The sequence below is a fragment of the Macrotis lagotis genome, chromosome X (assembly GCF_037893015.1).
Source record: "Macrotis lagotis isolate mMagLag1 chromosome X, bilby.v1.9.chrom.fasta, whole genome shotgun sequence".
Lineage (NCBI taxonomy): Eukaryota > Metazoa > Chordata > Mammalia > Peramelemorphia > Peramelidae > Macrotis > Macrotis lagotis.
Window position 1 is genome coordinate 364,312,028 of NC_133666.1, and position 20,317 is coordinate 364,332,344.

General features: G+C 34.9%; 1 long non-coding RNA gene across 1 annotated transcript in view; it reads right to left on the reverse strand.

The window, feature by feature from the left end:
* The window catches only part of LOC141498360 (uncharacterized), a 795,212-nt gene that overhangs the window by 334,756 nt on the left and 440,139 nt on the right, over positions 1-20,317 (reverse strand). The window lies entirely within an intron of this gene.

Genomic DNA, 20,317 nt, shown 5'->3' on the forward strand with positions numbered 1-20,317 from the left:
TGAAGAAGAGGTAATTAAATAACTCCATTTAGAAAAAAAGAAATTAAACAAGCCATCAATGAATTCCATCCCCTTGAAAAAAAATCTTCAAGTTCAGGTGGATTCACAAGGGAATTCTACCAAATCCTTAAAGAACAATTAATTCCAAATATATACCTGAATTTCACCACGTATAAGGGTGCATCTTTTACAATCTTATATACTGATTGTAAATTTTTTTAGCACTTTTATTTATTTTGTTAAAGATTTTATTTGAGTTTTACAATTTTTCTCCCAATCTTACCTCTCCCCCACCCCCACCATGGAAAGCAATCTGTCAGTCTTTATTTGGTTTCCATGTTGTACATTGATCCATACTGAGTATGCTGAGAGAAAGAAATCACATCCTCAATGAAGAAACAAAAAGTATAAGAGATAACAAGTTCAGACAATAAGATATCTGTTTTTTTTCTTAATTAAAGGGAATATTCATTGAACTTTGTTCAAACTCCACCGCTCTTTATCTGGATACAGATGATATCCTCCATTTCAGACAGCCCAAAATTGTCCCTGGCTGTTGCACTGATGGAACAAGGAAGTCCATCAAGGTTGAACATCACCCCCATGTTGCTGTTAGGGTGTACAATGTTTTTCTAGTTCTGCTCATCTCACTCAGCATCAGTTCATGCAAATCCCTCCAGGCTTCCCTGAATTCCCATCCCTCCTGGTTTCTAATAGAACAAAAGTGTTCCATGACATACATATACCACAGTTTGCTGAGCTATTCACCAGTTGAAGGACATTTACCTGATTTCCAATCCTTTGCCACCACACACAGAGCTGCTATGAATATTTTGTTACAAGTCATGTTTTTACTCTTTTTCATGATCTCTTCAGGGTATAGACCCAGTAGTGGTATTGCTGGGTCAAAAGGTATGCGCATTTTTGTTGCCCTTTGGGCATAGTTCCAAATTTCTTTCCAGAAAGGTCCACCAACAGTGTAATAGTGTCCTAGATTTCCCACAACCCTTCCAACAATGATCATTATCATTTCTGGTCATATTGGTCAATCTGAGAGGTATGAGGTGGTACCTCAGAGAAGCTTTGATTTGCATTTCTCTAATTATTAATGATTTAGAACAATTTTTCATATGACTATGGATTGCTTAGATCTCCTCATCTGTAAATTGCCTTTGTATATCCTTTAATCATTTGTCAATTGAGGAATGGCTTTTTTTTAAACAAAAATATGACTCAGTTCTCTGTATATATTTTAGAAATGAGTCCTTTGTCAGAATCATTAGTTGTAAAGATTGTTTCCCAATTTACTACATTTCTTTTGATCTTGGTTACAGTGGTTTTATCTTTGCAAAAGCTTTTTAATTTAATGTAATCAAAATCATCTAGCTTGTTTTTGGTGATGTTCTCCATCTCTTCCTTAGTAATAAAATGCACCCCATTCCATAGATCTAGTAAACTAGTCCTCAATCTTCTAATTTGCTTATAATATTGTTTTTTATGTCTAAACCCTGTAACCATTTGGATCTTATCTTGGTAAAGGGTGTGAGTTGTTTGTCTAATCTAAGTTTCTTCCATACTAACTTTCAATTTTCCCAGCAGTTTTTATCAAAGAGAGAGTTTTTATCCCAATAGCTGGACTCTTTGGGTTTATCAAACAGCAGATTACTATAATCATCTCCTGCTTTTGCACCTAGTATATTCCACTGGTCCACCACTCTATTTCTTAGCCTTTACTAAACAGTTTTGATGACTGATGCTTTATAATATAATTTTAGATCAGGTAGGGCTAAGCCCCCTTCTTTTACACTTTTTTTCCATTAAATTCCTAGAAATACTTGACTTTTTATTACTCCATATGCATTTACTTACAATTTTTTCTAATTTATTAAAGCAATTTTTGGAATTTTGATTGGTAGGGCAATAAACAGGTAGTTTTGTAGAATTGTCATTTTTTATTATATTAGCTCTATCCATGAGCAGTTGATATTTGTCCAGTTAATTAAATCTGACTTAATTTGTGTGAGAAGTGTTTTATTATATTTTTCAAAAAGTTTCTGAATCTGTCTTGGCAAATAGACTCCCAGGTATTTTGTATTTTCTGAGGTTACTTTGAATGGGATTTCTCTTTCTAGCTCTTCCTGCTGTAACTTGGTAGACGTATTTAGAAAAGTTGAGGATTTATGAGAGTTTATTTTATAACCTGCAGCTTTGCTAAAATTGCTAATTTTTTCCAGTAGTTTTTTGGACGATTTCTTGGGATTCTCTAGGTAGACCATCATGTCATCTTCCAAGAGTGAGATTCTAATTCCTTCAATTTCTTTTTCTTCTCTATTTGCTGAAGCTAACATTTCTAATACGATACTGAATAGTAGTGGTGATAATGAGCACCCTTGTTTCACCCCTGCTCTTATTGGAAATGCCTCTAGCCTCTCCCCATTGAATATAATGCTTGTTGATGGTTTCAGATATATACTGCTAATTATTCTAAGGAACAGTTCGTTTATTCCTACACTCTCTAGTGTTTTTAGTAGGAATGGATGCTATATTTTTTCAAAAGCTTTTTCAGTATCTATTGATATGATCATATAATTTCTGATAAGTTTGTTGTTGATATAATTGAGTATACTAATAGTTTTCCTAATATTGAACCAACTCTGCATTCCTGGGATAAATCCTACTTGATCATAAAGTATTATCCCAGAGATAACTTGTTGTAATCGTTTTGCTAAGGTTTTTATTTAAGATTTTTTTTATCTATATTCATTAAGGAGATAGGTCTATAATTTACTTTCTCTGTTTTAACACTTCCTGGTTTAGGTATCAGCACCATATTGGTTTCATAGAAAGAGTTAGGCAGAGTTCCATCTTTCCCTATTTTTCTGAAGAGTTTATATAGAATTGGAACCAATTGTTCCTTAAATGTTTTGTAGAATTCACTTGTGAATCCATCAGGCCCTGGAGATTTGTTCTTAGGGAGTTCAATGATGGCTTGTTGAATTTCTTTTTTCTGAGATAGTGTTGTTTAGGTATTCAATCTCCTCTTCATTTAACCTGGGCAACTTATAGTTCTGTAAATATTCATCAATTTCACTTAGATTATCAAATTTACTGGCATAGAATATGGCAAAATAATATGAAATTATTATTTTAATTTCCTCCTCATTGATGGTGAGTTCACTTTTTTCATTTAGGATACTACGTGGGAACACAGGTTATACTAATGGCCCTGCTACCTGGACAGTCTCAGGAGCTGGCATGCCACCCTGAGAGATAAGGCATGCCTGAGTCCTTGGGAGCTGGTCATTCCGTCCCACAGCTCAAGTGCACAAGACACAGCTGTGTTTTACCTCCTCTCCCCAACATACCCCCTTATCCTGTAACACGAGACACTGCCCGTAAACCCCACTTGTGCATCCCCCATTACCTCCTTGTAGCGACCCTTCAGCTTCTAGAGCTCCCTGTAGTCCCTTAACATAATGGGGAATCTTTCCTCTTCTTCCCAAGATACCCAAGTACAGGTTCTTAGACACCTCCTTAATTCCGGTCTCCTGGAATGCTCTGAAAGAGAATGAAAGCTAACACTCCAGGTGGTTTTGGCTTTGGCCCCCTGGATTGAAGCTGGCCATATCATGGATCCTGATATTTGGGAGCGTGTTTTGACAATAGCCCACAGAGCTGAGGTCTGTGGTGCCTTTTCTTCCCCCGCTGCCCTTCTATCCTATTGTCACTGCAGTGCATGCCTGCCTTTCAGGGAGAGAGGAGGGACCTCAAAATATTTTACAGGCAATTATAGATGCAGAGAAATCAAGGGCAGAGAGCCCGTGCCACCTCAGTGAGGTCTGCGATGAGGGCACTCAAACTGATGAGAAATCTACTCGGCCTCCAAAGCCTCCTCCCCTGAGTTGCCTCAGGGAGACGACTGAATCTAACCCCCCAATACTCCCCCCCCCAGGGCCACCCTGGACACACATTAAAATCCCTTATAAGCCCATTGACGATAACCCCTGGGGCCTGAAGCATCAAGATGCTTCCCCTGCCCCCTCAGCAGCAACTAAGGACTTCATGGATGCCTGTCAGATGAGAGATTTTTACTGGGTATATTGATAACCATTGCCTACCCTCCCTTCTTCTCAAGGGGATTTCAGTAATCCCTGTCAGCATGCACCCCTTCTCATTTCCCTCTCCCTGAGCCATACCACAGGCTTATGTAGCCTTTACAGACACAAACAGAAAGCACTTGGGCTATGAAATCTATAGTAATGGATCTGTTTTATTCACTCACAGGAGCCTTCACACCCAGTCTGTGCAACGGGCAGAATTGCAAGCCCTAGCCTTGGTCCTTGCCCGCTTCTCTTCCTCCCCGATCCTAACAGAAGGGAGAAGGTTTGCTTGTGTTTTTCCCACAGATTATACTGCCACTGTGGATACCCAACAGTCTGATCCCACCTGCCTGTCTAGATGATGCCAATCAGAGCAGTGGCAGCAGCAGCTCCCCACCCCTACCTCCAGCTTCCAGATCTCACTAGCTCTATAGTAGCCCTGAGCAAAGAAATGAAGAGAATGTCTCTAAACAACCATAGATGAAACCAGAGATACGGAGGATGGAGGGGGAGGAGACAATCCATGTAAGTCCGAAAGTCCGCACAGTGCTCCAGGACAAGCTCCACAGCCCAAGGTCACAAGACGCAGCTGTGTTTTACCACCTCCCCTCCAATGTACCCCCTTATCCTGTAATGCAAGACGCTGCACAGCCACACCACTTGTGTGCCCCCATTACCTCATTTTCTTTGTTCTACCCCAAAGACCTAACAGTATATATGTAGAAGCTAAGTAGTAATAAAAATGAGCTGGATGCATAAGGCAGCGGTGACTTGACTCCTTATTCTCAGCTCCCCTGTGGGAGGTAGGTTGTCTCTATGGGCCCCAAGGTGAAGCAAGCCATAACAATATTAGCAGTTTTGTTTTCTTCCTTCTTTTTTTAATCAGATTTACTGAGGGTTTATCAATTTTATTTTTTTCATAAAACCAACTTTTGATTGTATCTATTAATCCAATAATTATTTGCTTTTGATTTTATTAATTTCTCCTTTAATTTTTAGAATTTATAATTTAGTATTTAATTGGAGATTTTTTATTTGTTCTTTCCCTAATTTTTAGCTGCACATTTAGTTCATTGATTTCCTCTTTCTCTAGTTTATTCATATAAGCATTTAAAGATATAATATATCCCTTGAGAGTCGCTTTGCATGAAACCCATAGGTTTTTGTATGTTGTTTCATTATTGTCATTATATAGGATAAAATGCTTAATTCTTTCTATAATTTGTTTGTTAGTCCATTCATTCTTTAAAATGAGGATACGCAGTTTCCAATTGGTTATGGGTCTATCTTTACTTGGCCCAATTTTGCATAGGACTTTTATTGCATTGTGATCTGAGAAAGATGTATTCATTATTTTTTCCTTTCTGCAATTGATCATTAGGTTTTTATGTCCTAGTACATGGTAAATTTTTGTATATGTTCCATGTACTACAGAGGAAAAAGGTATATTCTTTTCTATCTCCATCCAGTTTCCTCCATAGGTCTACCATATCTAATTTTGCTAACAATCTATTTACCTCCTTAACTTATTTCTTCTTTATTTTATGATTCAAATTATCTAGATCTGAGAGAGGGAGGTTGAGGTCTCCCACTAGTAGAGTTTTGCTATCTATGTCTTCCTGTAGTTCTTTCAGCTTCTCCTCTAAGAATTTGGATGCTATCCCATTGAGTGCATATATATATTCAATATTGAAATAACTTTATTGTTTATGGTACCTTTTAGGAGGATAAAGTTTCCTTCCTTATCTCTTTTGACGCTATAAATTTTTGCAGCTGCTTTGTGTGGGATAAGGATTGCTATCCCTGATTTGTTCACTTCAGCTGAAGCAAAATATATTTTGCTCCAACCCTTTACTTTTACTCTATATGTATCTCTCTGCTTCAAATGAGTTTCTTGTAAGCAGTATATTGTAGAGTTCTGATTTTTAATCCACTCTGCTATTTGCTTATGTTTTAAAGGAGAATTCATCCCATTCACATTCAAAGTTATCTTTACTAATTCTTTATTGCCCTCCATACTATCTTTGCTCTGTTTGTATTTCCCCCCTTTCCCCCCACTTTATCCATATTCCCTGTATTTTGTTTCGGAATATCACCCCCTTCCGTGTGTTTGCCCTCCTATATAACTCCCTCCCCTTTCTTTTCCCTTTCCCTTTTTCCCTTTCCCTTCCCTTCCTTTTGTTAGTTGCCCTTTTCCCCCTCCCCCTCCCTTTCTTCATCCCCACAACCCTATTCCCCCTTTTAATACTTGAAAGGTTAGATGTTTTTTTAAGTTAACTAAGTATGTATAAGTTGACTTTAAGCCATGTCTAATGAGAAGAAGATTCAGGTTTTTCTCATCTCCTCCCTTCTTCCCCTCTATTACCATAGGTATTTTGTACCTCTTTGCATAATGAGATTTACCCCATTCAATGCCCTGCCTCCTCCCATCTCCTTTCTGTCCCCCTTTTTAAGAAGGTAGTGTTTTTAAAAATCATTATATCTGAGTCAAGAAAATTCTGAGTATCCATCATTTCTAGCTAAGTACATTCGATCTACAAGAGGTAAAATTCTTGAGAGTTATTAGAGTCTTTCTCCCAAGTGGGGTTAAAGCCAGTTACATCCGATTAGATAGCAGTCTCATGGATAGGTCATGAATGTCCATCACTTCTGGCTAGGTATATTTTCTCTGTTAGAGTTAGAGTTCTCAAGATCTATTAGAATCTTTTCCCCCATGCTCAGATATAGCCAGTTTCAAATTATTGGATAGCATTTTTTTTACCACCCCCATTTTTTTTTAACCTTTTCACATGTCTCCTGAACCTCCTGTTTGATGTACAAATTTTCTATTTAGCTCTGATATTTTCATCAGGAATTTTTGTAATTCTTCCATTTCATTAAAAATCCATCTTTTTACCTGGAAAAGAAGGCTCAGCTTTACAGGACAGTTGATTCTTGGCTGCATTCCAAGCTCTCTTGCTCTTGGAAATATCTTGTTCCAGGCCCATTGATCTCTTAATGTTCATGCAGCCAGGTCCTGTGTAATCTTAACTATTGCACCTTGATATTTAAATTGTTTCTTTCTGGCTGCTTGCAGGATTTTCTCTTTTATCTGACAGTTCAGGAATTTGGCCACAACATTCCTTGGTGTTTTCATTTTAGGATCTTTTTCTGGAGGGAATCAGTGTATTCTTTCAATAACTACTTTGCCCTCTGGTTCCATGATATCAGGGCAATTTTCCATCACTAGATCCTGTAATAATAGTAAGCCCAGGCTTTTTTTTTCCTATTCAGTGTTTTCTGGAAGTCCAAAAATTTTCAGGTTTCCCCTTCTTGACCTATTCTCCAACTCAGTGGTTTTGCTGATGAGGTATTTTACATTTTCTTCTATTTTTTTTTCTTTTTTTTAATTTTGTTTGACAGGTTCTTTCTGTCTCATGAAGTCATTAGTTTCTGCAGATTCCATTCTTTTTTTTAGGGAGGAGTTTTCTTCATTAACCTTTTGCAACTCCTTTTCCAATTGGTCAATTCTACTTTTGAAAGAGTTTTCCATTTGACCAATTAAGGTTTTGAGAGAATTATTTTCTTTTTGCATTTGCCCAATTGTGGATCTGAGAGATTTATTCTCATTTTGTTTTTGTCCAATTGTATTTTCTATGGATTTGTTTTCTTGTTGCAAGGTATTAATCTTCTCTTGGGTTTCTTTTGCCATATTTTCCAATTGATTTTTAAACTCCTTCCTCATTTCTTCAAAGAAGTCTTTTTGTGCTGGAGACCAAATCATATTCTCTGCAGACATTATAGGTCTCTCTGAGTTAGGGTCTTTCCCTTCCAAGAATTTTTCTATGGATCTACCTTTCTCCTGACCCTTTTTCATTTTGCTAAAACCTTGAGTTCAGGAGAGGCTGGTTCACAGAGGTTTGGTGTTGGGATCCCTAGAGGCTTTACTCACTGAGTGCAATTTGCCTGGCTGGCCAGGAGGGGGTGCTGGTTGCTTTCTCTGGAGTGTCTGTGACCTTGATAGCAGCCTTCTTACTTGGCTTGAAGGGAGTTATTGAAGTTATTGAATCCTTTTGTCTTCAATCAATGGTGGGCTTTACCCTGGGGTGAGGTCATCCCTCTCCCTATTATCAGCTGGTAAGGTTCTTCTGCTCACTATGCCTGAGGCAGAAGTAGTCTGTGATTGTTCTGGGAAGGGGCCTCAGCAGCAATGGAGATGTGGAATCAGATTTCCTCAGACCAGAGGAGCCCAGAGTTGGTGTCCACAGCTCTCCTGCACTGGAACTCTACCCCCAAACCTGATGGCAAACTCCAGAGGGTCAGAGCCAACATCAGTGCCTCTGCTCCCTATTTGACTCAAGCCCCTGATGTCTAGCCCTACAGCTGATCCAGCAGGTCTGTCTTTTGGATCATCAGACTCTCCTGTTCCAATTCAGCCACCACTCTGGCCAATCCAGGGCTGATCAGACCCTCTGTGCCCAGACTCACCCACCTGAACTCGCCCAAGGCTGCTGTGGGAGACAAATCCTGAGGTAGATGTTCTTTTTACTGGCTTTTCTTTCTGGGTTTTCTGGGTAGGATTTCTGTTAAGAGGTTTGTTTATTTCATATCATAGATGGGGAACGATCAGAAGACTTTAGAACTATGCCTCTCTTCTTTCTGCCATCTTTGCCTAAAGCTGTGATAGTAGATTTTTTTAACTTGCATTTCCCACTTTTTCCACACTCACTGTCTTTGCACTCATTGTTTCACATTGGTTACCAGTATCTTAATTTACATTTTACCTGCTCTGCCCAGAAATGGATCAGAAAAGATTTTCATGCATACTGAATTCAAGTTAAAAGTGATCCAGTTTGCAAAAGAGAATGGAAATCATGATGCTGAACATAAGTTTGGTCCTTCTCCAACTGAGAAAACAATCTAAGACTGAATGTGGTAAGAAACACTACTAAAAACACCTTGGCAGAAAAAGGTCATGAAAGGCAAGTAAGCAAAATGGCTTGATTTAGAAAGGGAATTTGTATTGAAGAGATATATTGAAGAACAAAGGGAACTTGGAATTCCTGTGTCCACAAAGATGAGGCAAGAATAATTGCTGAAGAAAAGAAGTTGCTGATTTCAAAGGAGGACACAACTTATGCTTCAGATTCATGAAATGGGAATGAAGTTAGCATGTGTACACATACCAGACTTGCTAAGGGAGTGCTTGTGGTCAACCACAGAGTAGAGTACAAACAGGAGAGAAGTCAGAGCCTTTCCTAAGACAGTAATTTGTCATCAAATATAGATGAGGACAAACTAATGGATTGGAGTTTTGACAGTGATGAGGAATTAAATAAATTTTATGATGAATAAAACTTGAGTGCAATAACTTTATGTAATATAATTATTTCCAATTTTGGGGGCCCCAAATTAAGGTGATCTTATATATAGGAATGTCTTAAACATAGGGAAATACAGCATGTTATTTGAAAAAGTAGATGGAGTTCTGCCAGATTCCTTCTATCACACCAATATGGTGCTGTTACCTAAATCAATACAGAGAAAGAAAATTAAAGATCACATGAATACTGATGAATATTGATGCAAGAGTTTAAATGAAACATTACCAAAATGATTACATCAAGTTGTCACTAGGATAATATACTGTGATCAGGAAGGATTTAGAGATCTACAAGTAGGGTTGGTTCAATATTTGGAAAACTAGGGGTGGCTAGGTGGTGCAGTGGACAGAGCACCAGCCCTGGAGTCAGGAGTACCTGAGTTCAAATCCAGCCTCAGACACTTAATAATTACATAGCTGTTTGGCTTTGGGCAAGCCACTTAACCCCATTTCCTAGCAAAAAACAAAAAAAAAAACAAAAAAAATTTGGAAAACTATCCACATAATTAACCATATCAAACCAAAAGTAGCAGATATCATACGATTACTTCTATAGATGCTGGAAAAGCTTTTTACAATATTGAGGGCCCATTCCTGTTTAAAAAAACACTTGAGAGTATAGGAATGGAGGCTTCTTTAAAATGATAAGCAGTATCTCATAAAATCATCATTAATTGTTATATATAATGGGGATAACATAAAAGGCATCCCCAATAAGAGCAAGAGTGACAAGGATGCCCATTATCACCAATATTGTTCAATATTTTATTAGAAATGTCAGTTTTGGCTATGATAGAAGGAAAAGAAATTTAAGGAATTAGACTAGGCAATGAAGAAACAAAATCCTCACTCTTTGTAGATGATATGATGGTACATTTAGAGAATCTTAGAAAATCAACTAAAAATTACTTTAAACAATCAGCAACTTTAGCAAAATTGCAGAATATAAAATAAAACTACATAAATCATCAGCATTTGATATATATATATATATATATATATTACCAACAAAGCACAATAGCAAGAGATAGAAAAAGAAATCTCATTTAAAGTAACTGTAGATATCATAAAATTCTTGGGAGAATATCTGCCCAGACAAATTAGAAAACAATTATACAAGAGGTATAAAACACTTCACAGAAATAAAACCAGATCTAAATAACTAGACAAATGTCAAATGTTCATGGATAGGTTGTATTAATATAAAAAGGTGACAATTTCATGTAAATTAAATTACTCATTCATTGCCATACCATTCAAACTACAAAAATTACTTAATTAAGCTAGCAAAAAATCATAACAAAACATAAATGAAGGAATAAAATGTCAAGAATATCAATGGAATTAATGAAAAATGCAAAGGAAGGTGGCCTAAGTATATCAGATCTATAATTATATAGTAAAGCAGAGTCATCAAAATTATTTGGTACTGCCTAAGAAATAGAGTGTTGGATTAGTAGAAAAGATTAGGTACAAAAGAAACAGTATTTAAGTTACTATAATAATCTGCTGTTTGATAAATCCAAAGATTCCAGTTTCAGGTATAATCACTCGCTTTTGATAAAAGCTGCTGGAAAAATTGAAATATAGGTTGGCAGAAACTAGGCATAGGCCAACATCTAATACCCTATACCAAGAGGAGTTCCAAATGGGTATTGCATCAATTCCCCATATACTCCTACTTTTCCATTCTTCCTTATTTCATCTCTCAGATGTCTTTTGCCACTTCTTTTTTTGCCCATTTTACATGGTAAAATGACCTTATTTCTTCACTTCTCTACTTGTTTCCATTGTACACTATTCTCCTCCAAGATTGTCCTTTCTACTATCCCTCCTCTTTTCACTTAGTTTCAATTCCTTCCACTCTACTGGTTCATTTCCTATTGTTTGCAAATACTGCTGTATGTCCCCAACCCTGAAAGAACCTTCACTTGATACTCATATCCTTGCTTTCCTTTCCATTTGCAAACAATAGGAAATGAACCAGTAGAGAGAAAGGAATTGAAACTAAATGATAGAGGAGAGATGGTAGAAAGGACAATCTGTTGGTGTAGATAGATGGCATTGGAACAAGGATGTTGAAAATCTTTTTTGCCTTCTATTACAAAATCCTACCACTCATATTTACTAAGACCCACAATCACTTGATTCCTCAATACTTTCCTAGGCCATTGACCTTGTACTAGCCACTCTCTGCCCTTCTCCCAATCTTGACTCTTTGGTGAATCAATTTAACTCTATATTAACCCTCTTTTGAATTCCTAGCATTATTATTATATTCCTGATTATGCCCAGATATTTTGCACCTACACATATGGGCTGAAACCATTAGAGAGTTAGGAGAACAAAGAATAATTTCTTTGTCAGATCTATGGAAAGGGGAGCAGCAGACCAAAGAGACAGAGAACATATAAAATGCAAAATGGATAACTTTGATTACATTAGAATAAAAGGGTTTTGAACAAATAAAACCAATGAAACTAAGATTAAAATAATGTAATAATTTGGGAAAAAACCTTTACAACTAGTGTTTCTGATAAAGTATTCATTTCTAAAATTTATAGAGATCTGAATCTAATTTATAGGCATATAACTCATTCCCCAAGTGAGAAATATTCAAAGGATATAAACAGGTAGTTTTCAGATGAAGAAATTAAAGCTTTCTATGATTGTTTAAAAATTCTCTAAATCATTGTTGATTAGAGAAAAGAAAATTAAGTCAACTATGAAATTGGTACTGCCTAACCACCACCTGTCAGACTGGTCAATATGACAAAACAGGAACATGATCAACATTGGAAGGGATATGGGGAAAATGGACACTAATGCATTGTTGGAGAAGTTATAAACTGATGCAACTTTTCTGGAGAGCAATTTGGAATTATACCCAAAGGACAATAAAACTATGTATACCCTTTGATTGTAGCACTACTACTACTACTACTACTACTACTACTACTACTACTACTACTACTACTACTAGGTCTGTATCACAAAAAAAGAAAGGGTAAAATATTCACAGATACAAAAATATTTATACAATACTTTTTGTAGTCGCAAAAAAATGGAAATTGATGAGATCTCAATTGGGAAATGACTGAACAAATGGTGGCATATAAATGTGATGGAGTACTATTTTCTCTAAGAAATCATAAGTAGAAGGACTTCAGAAAAGAATTCTGTGAATTGATACTGAGTGAAGGGAACAGAACCAGAAGTACATTGTGTGATAATCAACTATGTTGGACTTGCTCATCTCAGCACAATAATCAAAGGCAATTATATTTTTAAGGGTTTTTTTGCAAGGCAATGGGGTTAAGTGGCTTGCCCAAGGCTACACAGCTAGGTAATTATTAAGTGGCTGAGGTCGGATTTGAACTTAGGTACTCCTGACTCCAGGGGCAGTGCTCTATCCACTGTGTCACTTAGCCACCCCGCAAAGACAATTCTAAAAGACAAAGACTTGGGATGGAAAATGTCATTCATATCCAGAGAAGGAACCATGGAGTCTGAATGCAGACCAAACCTTACCTCTTAAAAATGATAAAGGGGGGAAAAGACATAATAGATAGGATGGTGGATTTAGAGTCAGGAAGACGTGTTCATATTCTAGCTTTGATGCCTACTAGCTCTAGGATCCTAGACAAATTGTGTCATTTGGAAAACTCCCTCAGACTAATCCATCAAAAACCAGCATACATACTTTATAATTGGGGATAATCTTTTTTTTACTATACCTTCAAGTTGGTCTAGTTGCATTAACACACTGATTAGAAAACTGAGTATAGGTCAGACTAAAAAAATGGTTTGGAAAACTTTAAGTAGGACATTTGATACCCATAAGAGAGCACATTAGTAGTGTCGATGTCAGAGGAAAGAAGAGGTCATATTCAGAAGCTGCTGCAAAGGTGAAATCAATAAGTCTTGGTGATAGTTTGTCTATGAAAGATGAGAGATAAATCCTAAATTGCAAGAGAATCTAGCAAAGGAAACAGAAGGAATAATTAGACAGGTAGTAGGAAAACCAGGAGAGAACAGTATTCCAAAAATCTAGAGAGAAGAAAATATCAATGAAAGGAGAGTGAATATACTGTCAGTTTTCAGAGAGGTCAAAGAGAAAGAAGACTGTAAACAATCTGGAAACCAGATTATAAGGGATTAAGAAATCAGAGAAAGTGGAGGCACCTATTGTAGATGGCCTTTTCAAGCAGTTAAGCTACAAAGGGCAGAGGAGAAATAGAATGTTAATTAGCGAGGATGTGAGTATCAAGTGAAGCTAGTTTCACAGTAGAGGAGATATAGCAGTATTTACAAACAATAGGAAATGAATCAGTAGAGAAGAAGGAATTGAAAATAAATGAAAGAGTAGGGATGATAGAAAGGACAATCTGTTGGAGGTGATAGGATAAAATGGAAACAAGTAGAGAAGTTAAGAAATAAGTTCATTTTACAATATAAAATGGATTAAAAAGAAGTGGCAGAAGACATCTGAGTAATGATAAGGAAGAATGGAAAAGTTGGAGTTCATGGGGAATTGACTCCATTTTTTTTGTAAAATATGAAGTAAGGTTGTTCATTTAGAGAGTATGGGGAGATGGAGTCATGGGAGTTTTGAAGAGGGATGAATAATTTTGGTGGTGGTGGAATAGTGAATTCATAAGGAAGTTATAGGCCTAGCAGCAAAGAGGGCCCAGTTGAGTTAATGCAACATAAATGTGTGGTGAACGCAGTCAGAATAATTGTGTGATTTTCTCCACCTTCATTCAATCTCATATGTGTAGATGCAAAGGTGAAAACTGGTGACTGATCCATGCTGAAAATTGATTGGGCCCAATCAGGAATATAATAATAATACAAGGAATTCAAAAGATAAGGTAAATGTAGAGTTAAATTGATTCCCCAAAGAGTCAAGATGGGGAAAAGAGTAGAGAGTAGTTAGCACAAGGGAAATGGCCTAGGAGAGTATTGAGGAGTCAAGTAATTGTAGGTCACAGTGAATATGAATAGTAGGATTTTGTAGTGGAGGGCAAATAAGATTTACAAAGTACTATACATATGCCACTTCATTTGTTCCCTTCCAACAATCCTGGGAAGTAGGTGCTACTATTATTCTCATCATTGATAAAAATGACATAAACTACTCAAATATTGGATACACAAAAGATAACAAAAGAATCAATTCTGGTTAAGTGGCAGTTTTAGTTATAATTGAGAATTAGAATTCCTTATGATCTACCTTGATACTTCTTTTCTCTTAAAACAAGCTTACTCCCTCAAAAGAACAGTTGGTGAATAAATTCCCTTTCAAAAATAACCCTCAATGAAAGCATCCTTCTCAGCTGAAATACAAATCTACATAAAAATTATCATTCAAGTGAAATGGTTCTCTTTATGATTCATTTCACAGCTATGGACATATTTTTCTCAGAATAACAGCAATAATGCTAATATTTCACAATGCTGCAGACTTCAGAATGATCTTATGATGAAGGCTCAAGGTAGGCTTAGTGAATAACAGATTTTTCTTAAACTCCAAGGCCAAAAATTGTCTAAAGACACATCTGCAATGGTTTGATAGATCCCTAAGCTCGCATGAAGTTTAAATGAAACATATTAATAACATAAAACTTGATATTTAATAAGTCTTAGGCAACAACCATCAAGAAAATGACATTCTGGACTCATATAAAATAGAATTAGTTATAAAAGCTATGAAGACTATTTTACTAAATCATTTCATATTCCATACCACAAACCAGAAATATAAAAAATCCTCAAATTTAGTAGCTAGATGTGATTATTAACATAGTACTATAATATTGAAAATACTTTTCAAATACAGCCATAAACTATCACTAATGTAAAGAAATATATAAAAGATAATATGTGTTTGCTATGAAAATATTTAGAACTGGAAAGGATCCTAGATCTCATGTTTCAAGCATATCTAGCACTTCATGATTCCATTTGGAATAGTCTTGGCAGAGATACTGGAGTGGTTTACCATTTACTTCTCCAGCTCATTTTACTGATGAGGAAACTGAGGCAAACAAGATTAAGTACCGAGTGTTGCACAGCTAAGTGACTGAGGTCAGGTTTGAATTCAAGATTATATGCCATATTGACTACTGGTCCTTCTGTGCCATCTACCTGCCCTTCATGTCATCTCTAACTCTCAAAATTTATAGAGAAGTAAACTCAGAGAGTCCTGAAGAGAATAGATAACCTTTTCATCATCATCCATATAAGAGGAAAGGTCCTGGGCTCACTATAAATCCATTTTTTACCTATACCATACAACTATTATACACTGGTGATGTAACCTCATGTAAGGGACTAGACCTGGAACCGGGAAAAACCTGGATTAAAATTTCATCTTTGACAGATACTTGTTTTGAGGCTCTCATCAAGGCATTTAAACTTCATAAACCTAAATTCTATTACTGGATGATTATGATAAATTGATGTATAGAGCAAAGTGGTGGTGGTGGGGTGTCAGAACTGTATAAATGAATATTACAAACCAGACTGACATAGTGTTATATAAAACAGAGTCTCTCATCATTTAATTTTTCTAAACACTAGAGTTATAGTTCCTTTAATACTAGTTCTTTTAAAGGCAGCACATGGGAGTAATACAAAGACCTGGAAAGGCAAGATCTTGGCTAGAATAAAAGGTTAGGACCTTGGGAGAAGAGGACAGTGTAGAGTTGAAAAAATACCAGTGCTTTTTAATTTTCTCTAACTGATTCTTTATACATGTTATTTTAGAGAGTCCTTTGCATGCTATGCCCCCTCAGATTGTAAGCACTTTGAAGGCAGGTTCTCATTTAATTTTTATATCTCCAGTGTTCAGGTGTTTCATAAGTGGTTACTGAATTGATCTGATTAAACCAATATTTCAGATTCCTTAAAGTTTGAAGTTGTAGGAATTTCCAAAGGATTATAAAACTGAAAACCCTTCAATTCAGCAATATAATGAACAGATTTGTATCTCAAAGAGATTACCAAAAAACGAAAATGACCTCCATGTATGAAAATATATAAACAGATATTTTTGTGGTATCAAAGAATTGGAAAGTGAATGGATGTCCATCAACTGGGGAATGGCTGAATAAGTTGTGTTATATGACTGTAATGGAATGGTGGGTTGTTTGATTCTTGTTTTTCATTATCAGAGAAGACCAAAATGGCATCAGTATGTTAGAGATGAGTAACAACATGTCCAGCTTTGGTTGATCATAGCAACATAGGCTAGGAATGCTCTATCATAGGTAGGGCACAAACAGTCCATGTGAACAACTAGTATGCTTCTTCTAAACTTGCATATCTCATATTTTCTTTGAGCTGCTTCCATTCTGCTTTGCTCATAGAGTGCATCACCCTCTCTGCTGAGGGCACACCGTGCTGGGTGTCCTCTGCTGGTGTCTGCTATGCTGCAAAAAATGTGTTATATGAATGCAATATAGAATGCTATTTTTTCTAAAAGAAGTAATGAGCAGGAAGACTTTAGAAAAAATATCTGGAAAGATCTACATGAACTTATGCTGAATGAAGTGAGCTGAACCACAAGAACATCGTATAAAAAAATAGCAACATTTTTAGATTAACTAGCTAAAACAAACTGATCATGAGTAAAATGAACAGAAACTGAACTTTGTAAATAATCACAGCAACATTCTGAGGATCAATTGTAAATGACTTCACTGTTCTCAGCAATACAGTAATCCAAGGCAATCCTAAAGGATTTGTGATGAAAAATTTTATGCACACCCAGAGAAAGAACTGATGGATTTTGAAAGATTAAAGTCTACAGTTTTTCTTTTAATTTTTTGGCATCTTCTGTTGTATTTCTTGACTAACATGACAAATATGGAACTATCTTTTACATTATATTGCACATATATAATCTATATTAAATTGCTTACCATTTTAGGGAGGTAGAAATTAAGGGAAGGAGAAATTTTGAACCTCAATTTTTTTAAATGAATGCTAGTATTGCCTTTACATGCAATTGGGAATATTAAAATACATTTTTTTAAAATCTGTTTTTCAGAAAAAAAGACCAATTATTAATCATGATCAAATTATTGATGATAAATAAAATCCTTCAAAGGCAACTGTGAAGCAGTTTTAAGATTTTCAAGAGGAAACCCAAATTTTAGTTGAAAAATGAATTCAAAGTGATTATTCAAAAAAACCCAAATCTATTTTAGGGTATAACCTCATATAAATCAAATTGGAAATATAAAATAAAGCCATGGATTAGGGTTGTCATGGTTGATGACAAAAAAGGTACATATTTTGCTGGTTGAATGGCAAAAATATTTTTTGAAGAAAAATTTGGTAATATGGAATAAAAGTTACAAAAATATTATTTCTTTTTTCATCATCATATGAATGGTTTCCATGTGCCTTGTTGTTGCTGTTGTTCTTATTTAAAAACTATCTTCAAAGACACTTATAGAATTATATGTAATAAATCAACTGTAATAAAACCAATCTAAATGGCAACATTGTTTTAATTTATTTTGGAGAATTAAAGAAATACTATGATACAATCAAAAATTAACATGACATTTCTTTATGGAAATATGGAAAAACATTTACTAATTAAAATAGAACAAAAAAATTCAGAATCCACACACACACACACACACACACACACATACACACACACAATAAGGGGGGTTTGAATAGAAAAAGAAGCCTGATAAAGATAAAATGGAAGTGATTACAAAGTTAAGACAAAGTATTTTTTTAATTTAAATGAAAATTTCACCAAATATGTTTATTCATTTGAATTGATGTTCAATGCTGCTAATAACAAGTACCTGAGAAAAATAAAGCCATGGTCTGATTGACTGTCAGTTAATAGGACATGCAACCCAAACTGTGGTAAGAAAATAAGAATGTCAATAAATCTTGCTGTTCTGAGATTGGATTTTAATTAATTGGAAATTCATCAACAGAGAATTAAAATAGGTATATCTATGTCTGCATGTACATATTCATCTATATATATATATATATATATATATATATATATATATGTTAACATTCTAGATATAAAAGCTGGTTTTAAAATTTCATTTCATGGGAAGATTAGATAAAAGAACATTAAAATGACATGAATGGTGATAAAAATAGTCATTATGACAAAATCAAATAAAATACTTTTATTTCAATTAAAAATATACCTAAACAAACTTAATGACATAATTTTGAGTTATCTTCATCTTATGTCTCTCTATTTTCTTTACAAGAGATTTTATTTTAGCAGGGTAATTCATATTCTGATGAGGAAGGAAATACTTAATTGAATTTCAAGATATATTATTTCAAAGCATTCAGTTTTACTCAATATATCTATCAGATATTTATGAGAGCATTATGCCCTACTATGGCAATCAATCAATATGAATGCAAGTACTGTAAAGTTACACAAGCAATATTATATGAAATATGTGAAGGATCTCTGATTTTGTCAGTGTGAACAGGGTTTGGTGTCAATAATTATTCAATCCAGAGCTGAACTATTCTATTACTTAATATATAAATACCAAAGTTATCTGAGGCATAGAATTTAAATTACTTGATTAATTACTAGATCATTGCGACAGTATTAGAATCAGGATTTGAATTCTGTGGCAATCTATCTACTATGCAATATGCCTTCTCCAAGTGTTTTAATATTATTTTGAAATTTAAGAACAAGCTACATACTACCAGTTTTCATGATGCTTTTAATAGTAATCCACACAAAAAATACATGATAGGGCAATAAGGAATTAGAAGAATATTCAGTATGATTTGTTTTTTTAAGAGTTTTCATAATATAATATTTGACATCATAGTATCATTCTGGTCCTAGTCTTCAAGACAGGAAAATTTATGTTCAATTCTTAACTCATATGTTAATTGTTTTGTGACTATATGCAAATCATAACTTTTCTAAGCCTCAGTCAACTTTTAATATTTTAAATTACAGACAAGGTCAATATAGGTTATTTAGAGTTCCTCTTTCTTGAATTCCCAAAATAAAAAAGAAATAACACCTATTTCATAGACTATAGTAATTTCAACAGATATCACAAGAAATATTGCATCACTGAAAAAGTTCTGCATAAAATGAGATCATTCATAGTCCTGTTAGGATTAATTTTTAGTGAGAAAGAGAATTATAATGATAAATTAATACAAACATTAAGGAATGACATTTTCAAGAATAAACATATTGAAAATTGCCATGGATGATGATAACAATGGGCAACCTAATGTTAAGAAAGTTTTATAGAAAAAGATGAACAAACATGAGGCTCTAAGATGGCATAAACACAGGCATACACACAAGCCATATTTTTTTAAATGAGGAAGAAATTCCATTAAAAAATAACTCCCAAATAAATTTAAACTTATAACCTATAAAGCACACAAAAGATAAAATATAAAACATATAAGGTTAGAAGTTGCATTGTATTTGAAACAGTGAGTATAATTACAATTAAGTATGGTGACAATAAATACTTATTAATATTCATCAAAATTTGAAGAACTGATTATTCATTGAAATTCATCCATTCTCCCCCATCAGGTTCATGGGACAGAATGTTTCCCATCTACCCCTTCTTTGGAGGAAAAAGGATGTGAATAATCCAAGTAGAACTTTTAAGTTTTTTCTGGCTACAGTTAGAAAAATCAGTTTTTATTTTTCTAACAAAATAAACATTCTCAGATGATGTTCATTTTCCACATGGAATTTAAATAGAAAAGAAGAAAAAAGAACATTTAATTTAGTCTGAAAGGCATTTGTAGTAAAGTGGTCATGAACACAGAAAAAAAAATTTCTAACGGA